Here is a 6,454-nt window from a genome sequence, read left to right on the forward strand (position 1 = left end):
GGATGGAGCGTCAGACTGGGACGCAGAGGACACAGGTTCGAGGCCCCGAGGTCGCCAGCTTGAACGCGGGCTCATCTGGTTTAAGCAAGGCTTACTTGCTTGAGCCCAAGTTTGCTGGTTTGAGCAAGAGGTCACTTGCACTGCTGTAGCCCCTCTGGTCAGGGCACATGTGGGAAAGCAGTCAATGAGAAACCAGGGTGGTGCAACGAAGAATTAATACTTCTCATCTCTCTCCCTTCAGATCTGTCTGTCCCTATTTGTCCCTCTCTCTGTCTCTGTCTCTGTCACAGAAAAAAAAAAAGAATTGTACACCTGAAACCTTTATAATTTTATCAACCAACGTACCCCGATAAATTTAATAAATTAAAAACTAAAATTAAATTAACCTTAAAAATAAATTTAAATGACTTCTTCCCCTTCAAAACACAATTAACTACAAGGTAGGCAAAGTACTATTTGGTTAGTAGAGTGAACTAGAACTAGAAGTCTGATTTGTACAGTTAGGGTTATCAGAGTTTAAATTTCACCCACTGCTTTCTAGTAATATAATCTTGAAATTATTCAAACTCTGCCACAGAACCACTGCTTTTATGGTATTTCTGTGAGTAATAAATGATATGTGTATACAGCAGTCAAAAGAGTACATAGAATAGCAGAAGCATGCATGAATGTCAGTTATTTATTTCTGAACCAATATTTACAGATTTATTACTATGGTCTGAGCATTGCTATAGCAGCCTGAAAGTCAGTAGTGAACACAAGAGATTCAAATAGCCTACTTCATGAAGATTACTTTATTCAAATGAGAAGACAGATAATAAACAATGTATACAACATATATTCAGTTTGTGAAAACTGCTGTATAGAGATGAGACAAGAAATCTTAGAGGGATGCAACTTTAGATAGAACGGCTAGGGAAGTATCACTAAAAAGTTGGCCTATGTGAGAAAACACTTAAAGGAAATGAAAGAGTAAACCATGAAGTTTTCCGGGAAGGAAAGTTCTCTGGGCAGAGAAAACGGCAAGTGCAAAGGCCCTGTGGGAGAAGTTTGGTCTGTTAGTGGAACAACGAAGAGACCAGTGTATCTGTAATGGAGTGAGGAAGGTGATGTGTAATACAAGTAGTCAGAGGTTGAAGTGCTGGTGGGAATCAGTGAGTGGTACAGGAAGTGTATTACATAGGCCATAGAGGGTAATAGTAATTCAATAACTTATACTCTGAATAATACAAGAAGCTATTGGAGGGTTTTAAGCCTAGAAGTGGTATGGTCTCTTTATATGTAGTTTCCCAAGATTCCTAAAGCTAATAGACAAAAGTGTCCTCCAATCATCATACCCATCTAAGTTGTCTATTCCAATCCAGTTAGAGTACTGCTTCCCTTAACCCTCATTCTAAACTTTAATGGTTAATTGTAACTCTATACCACAGTACCCCTTCAAACTTGAGAAGAAAATTCCCTCACCTATTCACACAGAGCTATCACTTTGGGCCTCTAATTTCTATTTGTGATTCATCTATAATCGTTTGAAAATGCAATTTACAAAATGTTGGATTAATATAAAGTATACATAAAGTGTGCTATTCAAACCTGAGAATATCAAAGGACTCAAAATATAGCTTTAGCCTTACGTAAAATACTCAGGCAGCTATTGCATCTTTTTTATTGGTAACATCCACAGCTCAGTGATAACTCAGTATCCTTGTTCTTCCAGTTGATAGACAATAAATATTCAAGAGAACAACAAGGTCAGCAGTTAATGTGGGATTCCCAATGGCAGTCCAAACCACAATAAGTTAGTGCTTCTCTTGTTTCTCAGGAGCTAAATCATCAGGATAGCAGAGAAGTAAATCTGCCAATGGCTTGTGTTGCTTTTACTACAATCCTACAGAGCGTTTACATTTTCAGCGAAGAGAGAATTGTCTCTGGCTTGAGCTTCTACCCTCTTAAACCAGCTGTGCACCAGCCACTCTTGGTGCTTCATAAGGCAAGAAGTTTAGAGAATTCCACTTCCCCCTAAAGGTCACAACTGCTGGGAAAGACAAGCACTTCAAAGGAACACGGAGGTCTGGTGAATGTTCACATCACTTCAGAAAGCACTTCTCTGCTCAGAGATAAGAGGGGGTGGGGGTAAACTGCAAGACTCTGAAAGCCTGCAGAATCACAGTGTATATCCCCCACCTGCTTTTCTGTTTCACCCAGAAACTTAAATCAATTGAGAGGCATGCTTCTTGCACAGTTGAGCACAAATAACAACTGGCTGGGAAAACAAAACAGCAGAAATGTTCTCTATTGTAATTCGGGGGCTGAAGCATGCATGTGAAACAGATGTAGTACCAAACACTATGACTTCCAGGTCTTAAAAATCTTACAGTGCTTCTGTCTGCCAAATATGTAATTGTCTGGCAACACTGGATTCCAAACCATTTTCTCTATATAAGAGGATACATTTCTCTTTTCTTTTTACTTTTTCTGCAAATGTAGACTTCCTTTCTCTTTGAAAGAAACTACCCAAAATTTCAAATCAATGCTTATGGTTGATCTCATCAAGGGGAAAAATGGTTAACTAGACCATTTGGAGACTGTCTCTGGTTAAGGACTGGTAATGCAGTAATCCAGCTGGGTCTTTTGTTCCATAGAATAAACATTTAACCTTAGATCATATACCAGCAATTAAATATGTAGATTCCCTTTCCAAAGACATTTAATAAGGAAGACACTCCCATGCTACTTGGGGGATAGGCCTACTTTTAGGCTGCTGGTTTAATAACTAAATTATCATCATTCACATAAAAATTCAATAATGTGTTCAAATGAAGGAATAATTGGCATTAAAATCTCTACTTTGATAGTTCATATAATGTTATAAGGAAAACTGTTTCCTTTTAAAAAATTGTTCTCTAACTTTAGAATCTTCCTGCCAAATCTCCTTCCTACACTTATTAAGCCAAATAAATCTAACACCCCATATTTCCCTACACCTAAATTATTTGAGTTTGCTTGACAGGCAAATTAAACATTAATCAAAATAAAGCCATCTCCTCTTTCTGAATGAAATGAATCCTGGAATTTCTCTTTTCTCAAAGACCTCTCCTTTACCAGACATTCAAGTCTACTTTTTTTTTAATCCTTTCTATCAGTGACCAGTAGTTTCCATCATTTCTGTTGATTTGAGTTATTAGAAGACAAAAATATATGTCATTTCAATATAATTTTAATTCAGGGACAATTGGATGTGACCTAATGTAACAACGCACTGACAAGTAGCGTTAAGAAGAATATTGTGTAGGTTTCTAAAAACTTACAGCCAATTGATTTGCAAAAAGTGTTTTGCCCTCATCCTGAGTGCCACCTCATTTCTGGTTCCATCTATAGATGTAAAAAATCTTACATAATTACATCCAAGGTTCCACTCTCCCCATCCACAGCTCTAACCCTCATTTCATTCACAGTCCCTCTTTCACTCATGATCCTTTCCTTTCCCTCATTCTTTCTTCACTGGTCAAAATGACAACTCCCACTAGGTTGAATTTTCCACTTTGATATAAAATGCACATCATATCCAGAATAATCATTAATATGCCATTTTTCATGGATTTATGCAATTTCTCTTAAGAAATCTTAAATTCATCATTACAGTATAAAAAAACTTGCAAAGAGCTTCTAGGTCAGTCAAAGGTGTGAGATCAGAGACTGTCAAGTATTTCTTAGACATACTCACAGTCCTGCACATGTGTGCAACCTTACAGGCTCCCAAAATTATTTCAAAACTTTTTAAATACCTCTATGGTCATCTCATTCTCCAGCATTTCCTTTTATGCTTTTTGGTCAGCTTCTTGTTGATCTTGTTATCACCACATCAGGCAGCTTCAATGATAAAAAAAACTACCACTGGGCCCTGGCCGGTTGGCTCAGCGGTAGAGCGTCGGCCTGGCGTGCGGGGGACCCGGGTTTGATTCCCGGCCAGGGCACATAGGAGAAGCGCCCATTTGCGTCTCCACCCCCCCCTCCTTCCTCTCTGTCTCTCTCTTCCCCTCCCGCAGCCAAGGTTCCATTGGAGCAAAGATGGCCCGGGCGCTGGGGATGGCTCCTTGGCCTCTGCCCCAGGTGCTAGAGTGGCTCTGGTCGCGGCAGAGCGACGTCCCAGAGGGGCAAAGCATCGCCCCTGGTGGGCAGAGCGTCGCCCCTGGTGGGCGTGCCGGGTGGATCCCGGTTGGGCGCATGTGAGAGTCTGTCTGACTGTCTCTCCCCGTTTCCAGCTTCAGAAAAATACAAAAAAAAAAAAATTACCACTGATTGTTTTCAATAAATACCTCAAGGAAGAAGCTGTTTGCAATGATTGAGTTATCATCAGGTTAAATAAAAACAAGCCCTGCACGTGAGACTTTCTAGGGAATTGCCAGACAATTTCCAAAATGAAAATTATGGAGGGATAAAGTTTTAGGGGAGCTCCAGATTTCTTCTGCTTTCTTGGGTGGCTGCATGGCTAGTAATTTCATGAGTAACCTTGAGAAAATGTTGGTTTTCAAGGCTACTGTAGGGCGGGAGATGGGAATACAGCAAGTTAAAATTCCAAACTCATTGTTACGTCTGCAGTTTAGTCTTTCTTTTCAATAAGTTCTCTTCAGTTTTTTTTTTTTTTTTTGCAAGCTTTGGGTCAATTTCTAAAGCTCTAAAAAAGCTAACTTTGATCATTTTAACAATGGTCTTGTTGCTTTCATATCCAAGAGGCTTTACAGAGCTTCTTATTCTGCATCCCTGCTGATGTGACTACTTGTTAATTTTTTACTTTGAAGGAACTTTTTTTATCTTTCACTCATCTGTCATTTTTCTAAAATACACTTTCTGGAATTGAACTCATAATTTTAATTTACATGAGTGATCCGTTTATGCTCCTGTAAATCAACTACAACTTTTCTCCATCCTCTTTTGTGATGCAAAAAGTTGACCTTGTTAGACTGTTTCAATCAGGCTCTCCTGCCTTCTGGTTTCGAGTATGCTCAGACAAGGGGAGGTGCCAACATGTGACTGGCTAGCGGAAGAAAGAAAAAGGAAAAAGAAAGAAAAAACAGTTATTTCCCTAACGTCCTCTCTTCCAGACTTTGATTTAGCAGGGGCTGCATTCCTCCGTCACGTTCCTCTGCCTCTGATACAATTCATCCTGTCTTCTGATAATCATTCCTTCTTCTGGCACCTTCAAGTCTATGAGTGATAAAGGCTACTTGCCCACTGGTAACTCCCATGTGCTTCATCAACCTTTGTCCATTAACTATGCCGATTTTATATCAATAAATAGCTTCTCCATTAAGTGTCCTTTGAATGACATTTAGGTGCAGTTAAATCCATTTGTTTTTTTTGCTTAAGGATGTACGCTTTAGAGAACTTAGTTAAAAACTCTTCTTACAACTCAAGTACAAAGAATTATTTTCCAACAATTTCTGCTATGTTCTATTCATTCCTTTCTTGGAGTGCAACACGTTGTGAGGCTGTTTTCAGCAGCTCGATAAAATTCCAATAAAAGATACACCCATGAGTTATCAGCAACTAATAGTTGGTGGATGGGTGCTTTGTCTTGGAAGTGTATCTGCCATCATTTGTTCCACACACATCCACTAGTTTCTGTTAGTAATGTTGCCTCATTTAGGGGAGCTTCTTCAAAATCTGTTGCTGCAGTTGACCTTGAGGCCATAACTCATAGTTAACCATCCCCCTTTTCTGTCACCCAGTCTGGTGCACCCTCCTTCAGCTAACACCTCTCCTCTTCTGGGTAGAATTCTTGATGGAGTGGCTCTCATTCCTGAGAAATCTGAGCCTCTAGTTTTCATGCCTGTCTTACATGATGGTCACTCTAACAAAAATTCTAACACTGGTAGTTTGTAAATGTAGATAGCCTTGGCATCGTATAATAGTACAATGATTAAAATTTTCACTGGTGGGCCCTGGCCGGTTGGCTCAGTGGTAGAGCGTCGGCCTGGTGTGCGGAAGTCCCGGGTTCGATTCCCGGCCAGGGCACACAGGAGAAGCGCCCATCTGCTTCTCCACCCTTTCCCCTCTCCTTCCTCTCTGTCTCTCTCTCCCGCAGCCGAGGCTCCATTGCAGCAAAGATGGCCCAGGCGCTGGGGATGGCTCCTTGGCCTCTGTCCCAGGCACTGGAGTGGCTCTGGTCGCGGCAGAGCGACGCCCCGGAGGGGCAGAGCATCGCCCCCTGGTGGGCAGAGCATCGCCCCTGGTGGGCATGCCGGGTGGATCCCGGTGGGGCGCATGCGGGAGTCTGTCTGACTGTCTCTCCCGGTTTCTAGCTTCAGAAAAATACAAAAAAAAAAATTTTTCACTGGTGGTAAACTTGGATGGAATACGGTATAAGAAGCCTCAATGGCTACTAACCTTGAGCTCATGCAAAAAAGAAATTAGGAAAGTTATAAAAGATAAGGGCTTAAATTAGGTGAATGCTACT

The 6,454-nt window shown here is 40.7% G+C and overlaps 1 non-coding gene across 1 annotated transcript; it reads left to right on the forward strand.

Moving 5' to 3' along the window:
- Window positions 1-5,936: 5,936 nt before the first annotated feature.
- TRNAT-GGU (transfer RNA threonine (anticodon GGU)) lies at window positions 5,937-6,012 on the forward strand. The gene has a single exon. It is a non-coding gene; the product is annotated as a tRNA-Thr (tRNA).
- The last annotated feature ends 442 nt before the right edge of the window (window positions 6,013-6,454 follow it).

Source organism: Saccopteryx bilineata, chromosome 8, assembly GCF_036850765.1.
Source record: "Saccopteryx bilineata isolate mSacBil1 chromosome 8, mSacBil1_pri_phased_curated, whole genome shotgun sequence".
Classification (NCBI taxonomy): domain Eukaryota; kingdom Metazoa; phylum Chordata; class Mammalia; order Chiroptera; family Emballonuridae; genus Saccopteryx; species Saccopteryx bilineata.